Raw genomic sequence first — 17792 nt, forward strand, 5'->3', positions numbered from 1 at the left:
TCCAAGACACAGTGTTTTGTGGCACACTTTCTACTTAATCACAGTTCTAACAACATTGAAGAAGGTCAACGCTTTCCAAGATAAGGCACCCGTTCGTTTGGCATCCTATCTCCCAAATTAAACATTAATTCCTTCCCCTGTTGGCGTCGGTGCATACAATCTATAAATTGCTCTGCTGTGAGTCACTTTGGCCAATTCAATAACACCTCCTAAAAGGATGACCCTTGCCAACAAATAGAAGGAATTCAGGCACATGGGAGATGTGTGTGCCCCTCCAAGTTGCATGCCCTCGATTTCAATATATATCATATAAACGTTTGTCATTGGGTCTAACTCCTAAAACGTTCTCGCTTTATTAGAACTCAGCGATGATCACAGCAGTTCAAATGAAATAAATGGATAATGCTGAGCTTTGCATTGATGCCCAGATCTGAGAAATGAATTATTCAAGAAAAACTGATGCAGCATCCATTGTAACTTCACAATGGCTTGAAACACTTACATCAATGAACCACTGTTACAGTCTCGGTGGAATAAAATCGGCAAACTATAAATGTCCAGATTCCCTATGGTGATATTTTGAATGTAATTTATTTAATATCAGAGCTCCAACAAAACTCCCATAAACATCAATTTGATAATGACTACAGAATTTTTTTTTAAATCATGTTGTTGAGTGATAATATTCATCATATCAGGACATTGGGAATAACTATCGTCTCTTCAATGCAATGCAGTGGCATCTTTTATATCCACTGGGAGAGTAGGTGGTAGCCCTGGATGTGTGGTATTCCCTCAACCATTTTTGCATAGATTTTTGTGCTTAGGTTTTTGAGGGGTGATTAAACTTGATTTCAATAAAAGTTGAAGGGAAGAGTAAAACATGTTGCATTAACACAATTGGAAGTTTGGAGAATTAGCTAAGATCAGGAAATTTCAGAAGTGAATGGAAGAGAGAGAAGTTAGATGGATGTTTCATATTGGAGAAAGATATTTCACACAAAGGGTGGTGGGTGTATGGAACAAGCTGCCAGAGGTGTCAGGTTTGCAATAATGACTCACTTTGGAGAAGAGAAGGCTGAGAGAAGATTTGATAGAAATGTTTTCAAATGGTGAGGGATCAGAACAAAGTGCATGGGGGCGGCTGTTTCCTTTGGTAGAGGTGTAAAGGACTAGATTACAAAATAAGCAGAAAGAGAATTAAGATTGAATTTTAAAAAGACATGAATTTTAAAAAATTACACTGTGGTTGGAATATGGAACACACTTCCAGTTATGTGCAAGGCAGGCTCCATTGTGTACCTAAAGAAGGAACTCAATAAATACATGTTGAAGAAAAAATTGCATTAAGGTGGATAAATCCCCAGGGTCTGATGGGATCTATTCCAGGTTATTGAGAGAGACAAAAGAAGAGATTGCAAACACTTTGCCAAAGATTTTTGTATCCTCACTCGCCGTTGTTCCTTTGTTTAAGAGAAGTGGAGGTAAATCCGGAAATTATAGGCCAATCAGCCTCAGTGGTAAGGGAGAGAGATTGGAGAGGATTGACACAAAATGCTGGAGTAACGCAGCAGGTCAGACTCTAGCGAAAAGTGATGTTTTGGGTTATAGACAATAGACAATAGACAATAGGTGCAGGAGGATTCTTTGGTATGGGATTTACTTGCATTTGGGAAAGAATTAGGGGTAATTAGGTACAGTCAGCACTGCTTTGTCAGTGGCAGGTCATGTGTTTATATCAATTTAGATCTTGAGGATGTGAGAAAAGTAATCGATGAAGGTAAGATAGTGGATGTTGTCTGCATAGATTTTAGTAAGACATTTGATAAAGTCCCCCACAATAGGCTGAACTAGAAGATTATGATGCATGGGATTTACAGTGACTTGGTAAATTGGATTGAGAACTGGCTTACTCATGGAAGACACGGTAGTAGTGGAAGCGTTTTATTCTCGTTGAAACTTCTGTGAACAGTGGTGTTATACAGGGATCAGTGTTAGGACCTCTGTTGTTTTGATATGTATAAATGATTTGAACATGAATGTGGATGGGTTGGTACGTAGGTTTACAGATGACACTAAAATTGGTAGAGTTGAGAAGAGTGAGGAAGGCTGTACAATTATATGCTGGGATTTAAATCAGTCACAAATATGGGCAGATAAATGACGGATGGAGTTTAATTTGCGCAAGTGTGAGGTGCTGCACTTTGGGAGGTAAAATGTAGGGGGAAAGTATGCAGTTAATGGTAAGACTCTTAATAGCATTGATTTACAGAAGGATCTTAGGTCCAAGTCTATAGCTCTCAAAGTAGCAACACAAATAGATAAATTGATAAGGAAAGCATATGGTATGCCACTGGAACACGCTGCACAGCTAAAACATATCATTTGTACTTTCACAGAAACTGTTCTAAACATTGAAAGGAATCTTGGCAGCAAAGTCTTTTGGAAACTACAAATTCAAGCTTTAACTAAACCACACATACAATGTTGGGGAATATCTGATAACCTACAGAAAAATCATTTTCAGCACAATTCTGAACAATATACCACCTAGGTAACTCAGTTCGATCCCAGTCAATAATGTACACCTAGATTTGAATAATTCTATATTCCGTCTTTTTCAGGTTGAAACTGTGCCAGGCTTTCATTATTCTATATATAATTTGTACAGATCCTCAATTAGAGTCCTGCTTGTAACCTACTCCCAGGTATTCATTATTTATGTCAGCTGTAGTTCAGTTGAAAGCACTCTTAGCACTGAGTCAGAATGTTGTGAATCGTGAATCTCATTGTACAAGTTCCACTTCAGAGACCTGAGCACAAAAACTATGTGGATGGTCCAGTGCATATTGAGGTTGTGCTATATTGTCAGAGGCATTATCATTCAAATGAGATGTTAAGCCAAAGCTTATCTACTTTTTCCATGGCAATATGCACACCACACCACTCTTTTGCAAGACAGGGGAGTTCCTCGCTGTGTGTGTACGTATTTGGCACTCATTTAACATCTTTAACAAAAATGTTGCCTGAATATTATTATAAAAAGTGTTATTATACTATTCAGTGAAAATTAGTTGCCACTTTTAGAATATTACAACCATGACTGTACTTCAGAAGTACTTCATTATGCAAAACCAAAATAATTTGTATTTATATAGAATTTTAATGTAGCCAAATGTTTCGACATGTCATAGGAAAATTATCAAACAAATTTGGTACTGAACAATAGACAATAGACAATAGACAATAGACAATAGGTGCAGGAGTAGGCCATTCAGCCCTTCGAGCCAGCACCGCCATTCAATGCGATCATGGCTGATCACTATCAATCAGTACCCCGTTCCTGCCGTCAGACAAAAACAGAAAATGCTGGAATGTACCCATGTTCAGGAAACATTAATAGGAAGAGAAACAAGAGTTTATGTTTTGGGTTAAATATTCTCAATCAGAACTGGAAAAGTGAGAAGACAATTTTGTTTTAAGTTGCTGACAGGAGAAGGGGAAGGTAAAACAAAGAGATTATCTCTCATAAGATGCAGACCAAAGTTGTCACGATGTTAATTATTTTAAAAACTGACAGTTGGAGACAGAAAATAAAGATGAAACAAATTAATGCTGAAAGGTATAACCATATTCATTGAAATACAGAAAGAAATAATGGTACATATATATATATATATATATATATAATTGATCTGTATTGTTATCTTGACAACATTGGTCTGTATTCTTTCACTGTTATCTTATGTTCTCTCCACCCCTCCTCCTCTCAGCAATGTCTTCTCACTTTTCCTGTCCTGATGAAGTTCTCCTTGACCGAAAGTCTTGACATGCTTTCTATCCCCATGATACTTTCCGACTCGCTGAGTGCATCCACAGCTCTCTATTTTCGCTGTGGATTTCCAATATTTGCAGTTTTTTATTCCATGAAAATATTAGGGTAGGTTGGCAATAGCTCCCTCACATAGATCAGACAAAGGGTTTCTTAAATGAGATAAGAGCAATGTGAGAGAGTTAAAGAAGTATTTGGAGTAATTCCAGAGGTTACGTCCTCAGCAGTTGAAGACTCAGCTACTAAAGGAGGACCATTGCGCGTGGGAATTGGAAAAGCACAGATTTCTGGGTGGGTTATAAGGCTGAGAATATTATAGAGGCATGGAAGACAGCCAGTGAAGAGAGTTTAAGAAAATAATAAGATTTTTAAAATTGAGATATTGTTAAATGTTGATTCAGTGTGGATTAGCAAAAGTATGCATCAGATGGAACTGCCATTAATTGCCTAAAACGCATGATCAAGGAAGGTCGTGTTTCAGAAGGTCAGCCGTCCAAGGTCGAGTAGATTTAAATTACTACATGGCCCCTGTAAGTTAGCAAAGGGTTGTTGAGTGAGCGGGAGTTTAGACACAAAAACAGAGCTTCAGATGTTCTCCAATTTACAGAGCATAGAACAAGAGAGGATGGTTTCGAGTGCGTTGGAATAGCTCGATCTGGAAATAAAGAAAGCATGGATAAGGATTTCAAGAACATACAAACTCAGCAAGAGCAAAGTTGGAAGGTTTTAATGATGGCATAGATATATATTCTTAAGCTTTCTGGGATGTCCTAGAGTGTCTATTACATTATTTATAATCCATGTGAACAAGACAGACCAAGAGGCTCATATTTCCCCTGGGAGTGAACTCTCTTTCCCCAACCTACTCCATGCACACCCATTACCCAATATGTTGTTGAAAGGCTATCTCCATCACCATCTGGCACATTGCAGAGCAGCAGAGCTTTGCCACAACAGTAAGATTTTGCATAATAAACAATGTCTGATTAATCTCCGCATGCATCTTAGATAAGAAAGTAATGTAATTGCATAATAGACCCAATAAAATAACAACAAAGAAGCCAGTAAATTTCTGGTTACATTACTACAACCACATTAAATCAAATCCATTTTAGGCAGCTGTGCACATGTTTAGTACTTTACTGCCCTCTAAGGGTAAGTACTGTAAATCACTGGCAACATTGGATGAGAAATTATGTTATTCATGGGGTTTAAATTATTGGGATGAATCTCTTTGGCTGGAATCATTGGTTCTAATCAGAATCGCTGGCTTTCAGCAATCTAGGTATCAGTGTGTTTTGAACTATCACACCTGCACTGCCAAATGCAGATGTCAGAGATTTACTGCATGGTTGATGATGCTGCATTTGTCACTATAATAATAATAATAATAATAATAATAATAAGCATTTATTTTATATAGCGCCTTATCGGGTGCTCAAAGCGCTTTACAAAAACAATCAACATAAAAACAAACAGACAAACTATCCTAACGGAAAAGCGGCGAATAAACAACACCAGCGTCCTCTCACGTCAGGGTCCGGCAGTAGACAACAAAAAGCACAGGACACACAGATACAATTTTTACACAAACAGCCATCACAGTGATTGCTCCAGGCATACCCTCACTGTGATGGAAGGCAAAGAAAAGTCTTATCTCCTCCTCATTCTTCTCCCGTGGTGCCACGAGGTGATCGAGGCTCCCAACTTTTTGAAGCCCCCACCGGGCGATGGAAAGTCCCAGGGCCGAGCCGAGCAGGCCGATGAAAGTCCTGAGCCCCCACTGGGCGATGGAAAGTCCCAGGGCCGAGCCGAGCAGGCCGATGAAAGTCCTGAGCCCCCACCGGGCGATGGAAAGTGCTGCGGCTGAGCCACGCAGGGTGATGAAGGGCCTGCGAGCGGGTCGATCGTACCTCGCGCTCCGGGGCGGTCGAAGCTGCTACGGCTGGAGCTCCCAAAAACCGGCCGCCAGCCAGGGACCTGCGAGCTCCCGATGTTGCGGTCTGCAGGGCCCATGGCCGAAGCCTCCAAGGTGGTAAGTCCAGGCCCTGCGACCGGAGTCTTCAAGGTCGATCCCAGCTGGAGGCCGCCGACTCCACGATGTTAGGCCGTAGCGCGAACGGAGATACGACACGGTAAAGGTCGCATCTCCGTTGAGGAAGAGATTAGAAAAAAGGTTTCCCCCAACCCCCCCACCACCCCCCCACATACACAGAGTTAAAAATAGAACAAAACGTACATTAAACAATGACAATAGACAAAAACAAAAAAAGACAGAGAGACTGCCGGTGAGCCGCAGCTGCAGAACACAGCCACGCCCTTTGCACTATGTCTATATGAAGTCCAGCGAAAGGGCCCAGTTTTGTTAAGATTCCTTAGCGTTACATTGAGGAGTTGTCTCTCCAATCATGTGCCAGAATAAACCTGTAGGATCAGAAACTTCATTGATTTCAAAATAATTATAAATCAGCAGATTTGGAGGCAACAGGGATGGTGATTTTTGTTTTAATTATTTTATATAAACTTAGAAAGAATTGAAATATTTTTCATAAATTTAATTTTTATGTTTAATTGTATTTTTAAAAATAATTTATTTCATTTTAATACTGACTGTCAGTGGCATTGCAAAGTGACAGGTTTTACTGAAGACAAATCTCTGTCCCAAGCATGCCTGATATTTAAATACTAATAACCTTAAATTTCTGGTTTGAAAGGAGGACTCCAGCCTTTTGATGGAGTTGATAGTTTCTGATCTGGTTTACAACTAACACCTTTACCCATTCAATCTTAATTTCGGCACATATGGTCAATGTAGATGGGTGAGAAGTTTGGCATGGACATGTTAGGACGAAGGGCCCATTTTTGTGCTTTACAATTCTCGAGATAGATAAGAATAGACAACACTATCAATGAATTTTTTTCCAGGATAAGATAGGACTGCTCAAGGATAAAGGAGGAAATTTATGCTTGGAGTTAGAAGATGTAGGCGAGGTACTAAACAAGTACTTTGCATCTGTATTCAACAATGATAAGGGCATGGAGGACAGTGAGGTAAGTGTGGGTAATATTAATATTCTAGGGCAGTTTAAGATCAAGAAAGAGGTGATGTTGGGTCACTTAAAGAGCATCAAGGTGGATATATCCCAAGGGCCTGATAGGATCTAACTCAACTTATTGAAAGAGGCAAGAGAGGAGATTGTGGGGACTTTGACGGATCTTTGTATCTCAAGCCACAGGTAAGGTCCCGGAGGTCTAGAGAGGAGCCTTATGTTTTTCCTTTGTTAAGAAGGGAAGTAGAGATACTCCTGGAAAGTATAGGCCGATTAACCTCATATCAGTGTTAGGGAAGGTATTGGAGAGGATTCTTCAGGATAGGATCTACTCTCATTTGGAAATGAATGGGCTAATTAGGGGCAGTCATACAAACTGGAGGAACTGTGCCTCATATTCCATTTGGATAGGTTACACCCAACAGTACGAACATTGAATTCTCCAATGTTAGGTAACTTACCAACAACACCTACCCCTTTTCTTCCCCTTTCTTCTCTGTTCCCCACCCAGATGCATACCAATTTCTCTCCACCCTACCCCCTTTTCTCCTTTCCCATGTTCTCTTCCACCTGTGTTCTTTTCTCTGACCACATTTTGCACCACTTTTTCCCTTATCTCACAACCTTTTCTTTTTTGTCATCTCTGGTCTTTGTTCACCTATTTGGCAATCAAACATCACTCATCTGTATCCACCTATCACTTGCCTGGCTTTGTCCCACCCCCTCCTCTCTTCCAGCTTTCTTCCCCCCTTACTACAATCAGTCGGAAGAGGGGTCCTGATCTGAAACATGTCCTCCAGAGAAGCTGCCTGACTTGCTGAGTTATGCCAGCACTTTATGTCCTTTTTTTTGTAAACCATCATCTTCATTTCCTTGTGCGTACATTGTCGAACAAGACAACTGAGTTCAGGAGCACATGTGGTGAGCCGGGAGTGAATGTGTATGATAAATTGGGAAACTTCAACAGTACAAAGAGATTCAGCCATTTACTATTTATATGGACCAGTGGAATTGTTCTTTGAGGCGAATACTATCATTCAGAAAGCTCATCAAAATTGCACTGTTGCTGCTTCCATTGTGTGTACTGTACAAAGATTCAAGTACTTTGAGAAAATAACAAAGTTGAAAAGAAGGTAATTCCTGTATGTCCTGGGAGCACGGAGGCAAATCTGTATGCCAGATCCACTTGGGTATTATTCCTGTGTAAGGCAGAGGTAAAGAGGTGGAAGTACTCAGCAGTGTACATTGCATATCTGAAGAAAGCAATAAAGATATAATTTGGGCAAGATTTTAACTTTTTACAAAGATTAAAAATTAGCCAAAAAATCAAGTAATAGAGTGATTCACAAAAAAAAGATAAATACAGTAATTATTACAATATAATATCACAGAACGGACATACAAACTGTAATTGATTTGATGATACCTTTTCCAGTGATTGATCAGTTAGGTAGTACAGCAAGGTGTCTCAGCCATTAGCATGGGTAACAATGATCTTCTTTCTCTTGGCCTTCATCATCAAAGTGATGTAAGTGTTAAGCTGAGGCCACCATGAAAGCTTCGTCTCTGATTAGTTGGCTGTCTGCTGTTTAACCTTTGTCCACAAACTTAAATACCCTATTTCAAAGGAATGGCAAAAGCTCCCAATCCACCACTACCCAATTAATTTGGGTCTGTTAATGAACGAATCACAAATACACAGCTACACCAACCAATTGCTCCTTCATTAGGTGATGAAGTTCCAACCCTTCTTCATTTCTGGTCTATTCTGGTGATCTGGGTATGTTCTTTTTGGACAACTCCTTCGGCTAACTCCAACAATTCACTGTCTTATCTGCCTGAAGGTACCACCACCAGTATTTCCTTTTCCATCATTTGTATTGCACTGGCGTCTTTATTTTATTCTGCTTAGGTACTGTGGCACAAAGGCCACTAATCTGATCATAGACTCTGCTGAATAAAACTCTATTTATTGTATCTATTAAGTTAAAGAACATAATTGCAACACTCTTCTGTTCTTCCTGATTATACCTTTCACATCAATATTATAAACAATAGATAATGCTTTCTTTCAGTGAATACCTGATTTCTAATTTATACTCCTGCCGACTGGTCCATAGCCTAACCTTCAATATATTAATAATATAATATACAAAGTGCTGGATTACTCAGTGGGTCAGGCAACATCTCAGAAGACCATGGAGACCCTTCTTCAGATCCTACAATTTTTTTGTTATCCATGTCTTCCAGCGATAGGAGTTGAGTGTGCACCAGTGGTCACGAGAATACACTGTATTGAGTAACTCAGATTGAAAGTCAGTGAGGAGATCCAGAACAAAAAACAAACTGCTGGATAGGTCTATGGTTTTCCATGTTTTGGGCAGTATATTCAACTTGGAAGACACACAAACACAGCAAGATCTGTTGATCAAGGGTGGGTGGTGGTGGTGGAACGCAGATATGACATCGATACAACCCTCTGGCATCATTAAATAAGGCACTAGTGCAGGTGACATATGATAGACAACATGCTGACCTGGGAAGGCTCAAATGGAAAGTTGGAAGTGTGTACATTTTTCTCTAGGTTTGTTAATATTTAGTTAATTGTATAATTATATATGTAAAAGTTGCCTGATGGTATAATCTGACGTAAGTAAATAATTAATGGTTTCCATGGGTTTGTTGTATTTTATAAATGGGAAGTAGTACTCCATCATGAGTGTGTCTGCATCTTTAAGACCCGAATGTGCCATGTCCTTTGATGTACAATACATTATTGTACCAGATATAGCTGTTTAGTATGAGAATGGTTACCTTCAATAAAGGATGTTCTATTGTTAAAACATGTGAAAGAACATGTAGTAAAACAAAAGAAATGCCCAGACACTACGCATTTTCCCATTTTTGTCCTTTCCATTACTGTGGAGATGGAACTTGTTGTTTCTGCTTCGAGGGAGCAAACCATTTATCAGTAATTCATGAGGAAGTACCGAGCCAACAGATATCTATTAACTCAAGGTTTCCAGTTTTTTCTTTCACGATATTTCATCATGCTTTCCAACACAAGTATGTAAATGATAGCCAGAGTACCATTCAACCAGCAATACAATCCAAAATATAATTTGAATCATCACTAGTTTAGCAAAAGCTACAGAATGTTTAACACATAGTACTTATGTGGCATCTTCAATATAATATGTCAAGGCACTTTATGGGAGAGTTAACAAATACAAGTTAACATCATACATGAAGACATGAATACGAAAAGACATGAAGAAAGGAAATTTGAAGAGCGAAATCCAAAGTTTTCGCACTTTGAGAGCTGAGGGCATTGGGTTTAATGGGAAGTCAAAGGATGCAATGGGCAGACTAGTGTTCAATAAACTGATAGTATTTAGTGGTTGTTCAATCAGAAGATGTTACAAAGATAAGAAAAGGCAAGGTTGAGTGGGATTTGAATATAGAATTGATTGTGAAAGTTCCATAAATATTTTAAAAAACAATTAGCTGAAATTATTGTAGGACCCTGACAGAAAAAAATCAGGAGAAACTATTTTGGAAAAAGGAAATGGCAAGAAAATTAAAAAATATATATTTGGTGTCTGCCTCCACAGAAGAAGACACATAAAATCTTCATATATTGTGAAGAAAAAAAAACACGTCCAGAATGAATGAGAAGCTGAACGAAATTGGCATCAGAATTAAATAGTATTGAGGAAATTAATGAGACTGAATGATGATGGGGTGTCTGAAAATTGGTGTAACTGGAAAAGGTTAGCCTTGAGAAAAAAAAAAAATTCTTGAGGGCAATGTTTTTTTTAATTGAATTCACTCCCAAAGAGGACTGTGGAAGCTTAATCACTGACTATGTTCAAGACAGACCTCCACAGATTTTGATATTATCAGGGGATCCTTGGATATAGGGTTAGTACAGGAAAGTGTTGCTAATGTGGTGTGACATAAGGAACTGCAGTTGCAAGCATAGGAGGGCAAATGGGTGATTTCTTCAGCATGAGTTTATCTCAATCAGAAAGAGGGATTCCATGAGAAGGAAGTAAAATCTATGGAAAACAAAGGATAAGTCCAACACAAGAGCTTACTGGTAGAACAGAGGACAGGGAAGTTTTTAGGATCCAGTAGCAGAAGACTAAAAAAGTTGAGAGAAAATGAATTTTCAGAAATATCTTGCATGAAGTATAAAACTAAACGGTCAATGTTTCTATGGATACATAAATTGGAAACCAGGCATATGTCATGTATTTAGATTTCAACGTGGCATTTAACAAGGTACCACGTCAGAGGCTAGTGCACAAATTAAAAGACAATGGTAACAGAGGAAATTAGTTAGAATGGATGAAATGGTTATAATAGATTGCTGGCTGCATCATAGAAAACAGAGATAGACCCAAAATGCTGGAATAACTCAGCGGGACAGGCAGCATCTCTGGAGAGAAGGAATGGGTGACGTTTCAGGTCAAGACCCTTCGTCAGACTGATGTCAGGGGAGTGGGCAGTACTTTCGATTTAAACCAGCATCTGCAGTTCTTTCCTACACACAGAAAACAGTGAGTTGGAATAAATTGTTCCTTTCCCGACTGGAAGGAGGTAACTAGTGGAATACCACAGAGATCAATTCTGAACCCATAATTATTCACCACTTACATTAATGACCTGGAGAAAGGAAAGGTATGTAAAGTTTTCAGATTTGCCTATATTATAAAAATAGATGGAAGGGCATGTTGTGATAAGGATACTGTAATTCTGTAATGGGATATTAGTAATCAGTGGGCAAACACTGGAAAATGGTATTTAATTTTGGGGAAGTGTAAGGTTATACACTTTAAGATAAATCAGAAGGAAAAACTTTCCCCTCTAATTGTCTTTAAAATATACTTCCTCTCATCTTAAACCATTGCTTTTGACATCAGTGCCATCAGAAAAAGATTCTGACTATCTACCTTATGTCTCTTATACATCTAGTCCAGCTACTATTTATGTTTTTGTAAACAGGAATAGTAGTGTAGAAATCATATGGATGATAGGGTTAGGGAGAGAGTTTAGGTACAAATTAAAGTGCAAAATTGTCTGGTACAATGTCGAAATGTGTGAAGAACACAAGAGGGGATATGAAAACAAAAATAATTAAACTTTCAGAACTTAAGTATTGCAACGTGATGGTTTGGTGAAAGATGCTTAAAGGATAAGACATAAATCATAGTAGGGTTTTGCAAACACAAACATCTAAAGAGTATCGCAAATAACTTTAAACAAATTTATCAGGGAAGGGTGGGGGGATAGCATTGAAAACAAAACAGTGCAAAAGGATAGGGAGAGTAAATAGTTTCAGAACAAGAAAGAAAAACTTTAGGTCCAGATTAAGAGAGTGTACAAGTACGTTTACGGTGCATGTGCATAAACACAAGAAGTGTATTGGGAAGGTTGGAAAGCTGCAGGTGCAATTAACAACAAGGGATTGTAATGTTTTGGCAATAACATAAAAGTTGGTAAAATAAAGGACAGAAATGATCCTGGGTACAAGATGTTCTGGAAAGATAGGGAAGGAAAGGAAAGAACAGAAGGGGGGATGGCAACATCAATTAAGAAAAAATGTGCAGTACTGGGAAAACAAATGTCTCGAAACAATCGGACAGAAACAGCAGAGGTGTTTGCATTGTTGAGACTCTACAATTGGGGGATAACCGGTAAGAGAGCTATTGCAGAAATGAACATAGGCCATGGAGCTATTGTGAGATGTTGCTCTTTGGGAGGTTGAATATACGGGGAAATTATACAGTTAATGGCAAGACCCTTAAAAGCATTGTTGTACAAAGGGATATTTCTGACCCAAAGAGGAAGGCATAATTGCTGATCTGGGAATTAAGTCAAGCCTGGTGTCATCACTAGGAAACAAGCTGAGTGGCATCACTAGGAAACAATTAAGAAACAGAGATCATTATAGTTAGAATTACCATGGAAACAGATTTGGCAAAAATAGTCAATTATGACAAAGCTACTGTCAATGGGTTGACAACAGATTTGAGACAAGCAAATTAGAATCAAAGCTTGGCAGGCAAAATTGTAATAGAATGTCAACAGACCTTTAAGGTAGAATTGCTTCAGATACAATCCAGGTATATTACTGTGGAGGAGAAAAATCTGGAATTTAAAACCCAAGCTCTGTAGGTGATGAGAACAGGGAGTAACATAAAACAGAAATAAAAAGCACATGACAGATGTCAGGTTGTTAACAGATACAAATGGATGATTATGGGAAGTTCAAAAGAGAATTAGAAAATGAAACAGGAGAACCAAAGAGATAGCCTGAAAAACGACAGCCAGCAAATTTAAAACGGATTCCAAAATTATTTTATCGCTACATGAACAGGGAAAAGTTTATAAGAATTGGGCAGATCAAAGACAAAAAGGACTTCCAAAGACTTCCAGTCTGAAGAAGGGTCTTGACCCGAAACATCACCCATTCCTTCTCTCCAAGATGATACCTGACCTACTGAGTTACTCCAGCATTTTGTGATACCAAAGACAAAAATGAAATGTATTCGTGGAGGCAAGGGTGGCACTTTATGTGTAGTTTATATTATTCTTTACAAGAAAGGTGCAGTTGAGATTATAGAAAGGCTGACTGCACTTAAAGTACACAAGAACACATCAAAAACAAGGGAAAGAATAGGCCATGCTCCCCCTCAAGTCTGCCCCACCGTTAACTATGACCATGACTGATCTACCCTAGGTCTCAACTCCTCCTCTATGTCAGATCCCCGTAGCCTCAGTACCCTGATCTTTCAAAAATGTATCTACCTCCACTTTAATTGCTTATAATGAACTTGCTTCCACAACTCTTTGGGTTAGTTAATTTCAGAATATCATCACTTACTGCAATATGAGATTTCCATGTGTCTCAGTTTTAAATAATCATCGCCTTATCTCTAAACCCTTGTTGCCTCATCTTGAATCCATCCTAATGATGTTGCTTTTCAATACTATCTCCCTTCATCCTTCTAAATTCCAAAGAATACAGGCCCAACCACAGCACCTCTCGATATGATTATTCTCTCAACCCAGGAATTATCCTGGGTAACATCCCTTTTGAACCACCTCCAATGCCACTATGTCCTATCTTAAATAAGGGGACCAAAACTGTGTGCAGCACTCCAGGTGTGCGACCTTGCCAACGCTCTGCACAAATGTAACCAAACATCCCTATTTCTAATCTCCAACGCCCTTGCTTTAAAGGCCAAATGCCAATTGCCTTCTTAACTACTTGCTCTACCTGCCTGCAAACCTTTCGTGATTCATGCACTAGTACACCCAGATTCCTCTAAACTTAATTGTAATCTTTTTCCATTTAGATAACGTAACCTTTTGATTTCTCTTACCAAGCTTTATGATCTAATTGTTTCCCATATTAAACTCCATTTGCAAAGTTTTTACCTATTCACTCAATCTATATCCCATAGCAGAGTCACAATATGCAGTTCCACTTATGTTTAGGTTTATTATTGTCATGTCTACCGAGATACAGTAAAGAGCTTTGTTTTGCAAGCAATCCTGTCAAATCAGATAACACCGTACATAGATACAATCAAGCCAAACACGAGTACAATAGGTAGACCAAAGAAAAATACAGAGTGCAGAATATAGTTCTTGGCAATGTAGCACAACAGTTTCTTAGACAAAGTACAAAATTGGCAATGGGATAGAGGTGAATTGGACTGAAACCTAGCTGATGGAAGGACTGTTCAAAGGCCTAATTATAGAGTGGAAGAAGCTGTTCCTGTGCGCACTTTCAAGCTTCTGCCCGATGGGAGGAATGACAGGGGTGGGACAAGGCTTTGATTAGGTTGGCTGCTTTTCTGCTTCTTGAAGTGCAGATGGAGTCAATGGTGGGAAGTCAAGTCTTCCCATGATGGGTTGGTCACAACTGTCTGCAATTTTTTAGTCTTGGGCAGAGCTGTTCCCAAACTAAGCTGTGAAGCAAATCAACAGTATGCTTTCTATAGTGCACCTGTAGAAGGTTGTAAGAATCATTGGAGGCATGCCAAATTTCCTTAGCTTCCCGAGGAAATAGAGGCATTAGAGTGCTTTCTTGGCTGTTGCTTCAATGTTGATGGTCCACAGCAGATTGTCAATAATATTTACTCCAAAGAACTTGAAGCTCTCAACCATTTTCACTTCAACACCATATATGCTGATTGGGGCTTGTACCCCACCATGCTTCCTCACCACACTTATTTTTGTGTCATTGGCAAAATTGGATACTTGCCATTCTACTCTCTGCTCCAAGTCATTAATATAAATAGTAGGGAACTGAGGGCCATGAACTGATCCCTGGTGTACTCCATATTTACACCCATCCATCATGACAAATATGTTTTCTATGTTGATAGACACAAAAGGCTGGAGTAACTCATCGCTAGAGAAACGGAATAGGTAATGTTTCGGGTCAAGACCCTTCTTCACTCTAGAGAAAAGGAATAGGTGATTTTTCGGGTCAAGACCTTTCCTCAGACTTCTATGTGTTAACCAATCTTCAATCCATGCCAATACCATGAACTGTTAACATGTGCACACCTTGTCAAATGTCTTTTGGAAGTCAACAATGCACAATTGCTACAGACCGTCTATCTACTCTTACATAAAATTTCAAGCAAAATTGTCAAACATGATTTGCCTTTTATGAAACCTTGTTGCCTTGGTTTGATTGGATGAAGTTTTCCTAAATGATTATTGTCTTGCCGACAATAGATGTTATACAAACTGCCTAAAAATAAATCACCTGGTCCAGATGGGATTCATTCTTATTGCTGAGGAAAGTAGTTGAGAAAATTACAGATATCCTGACTGTAATCTTGCAAACAAATATAGATTCAGGGATGGTACCTGAGGATTAGAAAATTACTTATATCATTCCCTTATTCAAAAAGGAGTATAGCGTAAACTCAGTAATTGCAGGAGCTCAGTTTAACCTGGATAGTTGGGAAAGTTCTAGAAAGTATAATCAGGGACAGAATTACCAGGCATTAGAACAAATGCCTGCTGGAGTAACTCAGCAGGTCAGACAGCATCACTAGAGAAAAGGAATAGGTAATAGGACCGAAAACACCAAAGCGCTATACAAAAAGGGTCAGAGCAAACTTTATCTGCTGAGGAGACTCAGGTCCTTTGGAGTGCAGGGGGCACTCTTAAGGACCTTCTACAACACGGTGGTTGTATCAGCCATTTTCTACAGAGTGGTCTGCTGGAGCAACAGCATCTCAGCGGCGGAGGGGATAGACTTGTCAAGCTGGTCAGGAAGGCCAGCTCTGATCTGGGTTGCCCCCTCGACTCAGTGCAGGCGGTGGGAGAGAGGAGGATGATGGCAAAGTTAACATCGCTGCTGGACAACGATTCCCACCCGATGCAGGACACTGTCACTGCACTGAGTAGCTCCTTCAGTGACAGACTCCTTCACCCCAAGTGCATGAAGGAGAAATATAGGAGGTCCTTCCCGCTGCTGTGAGACTGCACAACCAGCACTGCTCTCAGCAGACGAGTGCACAGTAAACTGATGACAATTTATCCTTGTCTTTACTTTTATTTATAATGAATGATCTCTTGCTATCCACTTTGCTGCTGTAACACGGTAAATTTCACCGGTGTGGGACGAATAAAGGAATATATTACATTTTAAATGATTAGGACAAAACAGCATGGATTTGTTTTCTGATTAAGTAAAAGAGAGAATAGACACAAAAAGCTGCAGTAACTCAGCGGGACAGGCAGCATCTCTGGAGAACTGCCTGTCCTGCTGAGTTACTCCAGCTTTTTGTATCTATCTTCGGTTTAAACCATCATCTGCAGTTCCTTCTTACACAAGTAAAAGAGAGGGTTGATTAAGGAAATGTGGTTGATGTGATATATGTGGACTTCCAAAAGGAATTTAAAAAAATACCATGTCAGCAAGAGTGAAGATCATGTAGTAATAGGTCCTGTGGCAACATGGGAAGATGTTTAGTTAAGTTACAAAAAACAGTAAAAGGCTGTTTTTGGAAAGGAAATAAGTATACAGTGCAGTTCCCCAGGGATCACTGCTGCACAGGGAAAACAGTTCAAATTTGCAGGTGACAAAGAAGAGAAAGCTGTTCAAGGAGATAAGACAGGCTTATTGAACGGGTGGAACAGTGGATGATGACATTTAATGCTGAGGGAAGTGAAGAATGAGAAGTGGGAATAGAAGTGGCAAAGTCGTATGATGAATGAGAAGAGGCTATATAAACCAGAGGGCATATTTCCAAGACAGAGAACTAGGGATCAATGTCTATAGTTCATGGAAAGTGGAATGATGACTTGAGGAAATGGTTAAAAAGAATAACTATAAGGTTTAAAAGTCTGACAGAGTAGATGAAACAAGAAAGTCATGATGAGCCTTTAAAACACTGACCACAAATGAATTATTTTAGGCTGTTCTAGCCCCCATTTTTTTGTAATTGCATCAATGTGATGTGACGGATCATTGGAAATGTGTAAGTCTAGTAACTTGCAGTTCTTTTAATACTCTCCTCGTCGGTCCCGCGAATGAAAACATTAGCATTGTCCTTCGGCCTTCCCTTCCTGAAGTACGTCAAAGTGTAAAAAATTTTGAGATGTTTTTGTGCCACAAAAATATATTGCATAGATACTTCCTTTCATTCCCAAATCTAAAGGATGTTACTGCTGCTGATCAAATGAGCCAGTGATGCCAACTACTTACCCGTTTCATTTCTCAATGCAAACGAGAACCCAGAAAATCTGCTGTTTGATGTTTAACCACTTGAGGGCAATGTCTGTCATTGTTTTAGATCAAATCCATGTTGGCATACAGTAAAATTACTAAAAACAGTAAAATTGTTGCTAAAACCAGCAAAATCAGTAAA

Source organism: Rhinoraja longicauda, chromosome 25 (assembly GCF_053455715.1).
Source record: "Rhinoraja longicauda isolate Sanriku21f chromosome 25, sRhiLon1.1, whole genome shotgun sequence".
NCBI classification, from domain to species: Eukaryota; Metazoa; Chordata; class Chondrichthyes; order Rajiformes; family Arhynchobatidae; genus Rhinoraja; species Rhinoraja longicauda.